Consider the following 356-nt stretch of genomic DNA (forward strand, 5'->3'; position numbering starts at 1 on the left):
GAAGAGCTCTCGCTTAGATATATCTTCCGGTAGGTTGTCAACGAAGACAAAGAAGGAATCATGCTCTAATCGTTTAAACTCTTCTTTATTCCAAACTCTAGAATCTTTCCCATGTTTGCTCTGTAGTGTTTTGCCCCACCCGGTGTTCCCCCCTCCCTCTTACCAGCTCTCGTTCTCTCTCTCATTTTCTCTCAAGAAAATTTCTTGTATCAATTATAAATGCCTCTAGTCTTTCATAGTCTTTTTGTTATTGCTGCTGATGTTTGAACTTTTTTTTATTTCCCTTCTTAATGATAAAAGGAAAAGAAAGAAAAGATTAAATTAAACTAGCTATTATTTGGTTTATGCATTATGCA

The sequence above is a fragment of the Arachis ipaensis genome, chromosome B02 (assembly GCF_000816755.2).
Source record: "Arachis ipaensis cultivar K30076 chromosome B02, Araip1.1, whole genome shotgun sequence".
NCBI lineage: Eukaryota > Viridiplantae > Streptophyta > Magnoliopsida > Fabales > Fabaceae > Arachis > Arachis ipaensis.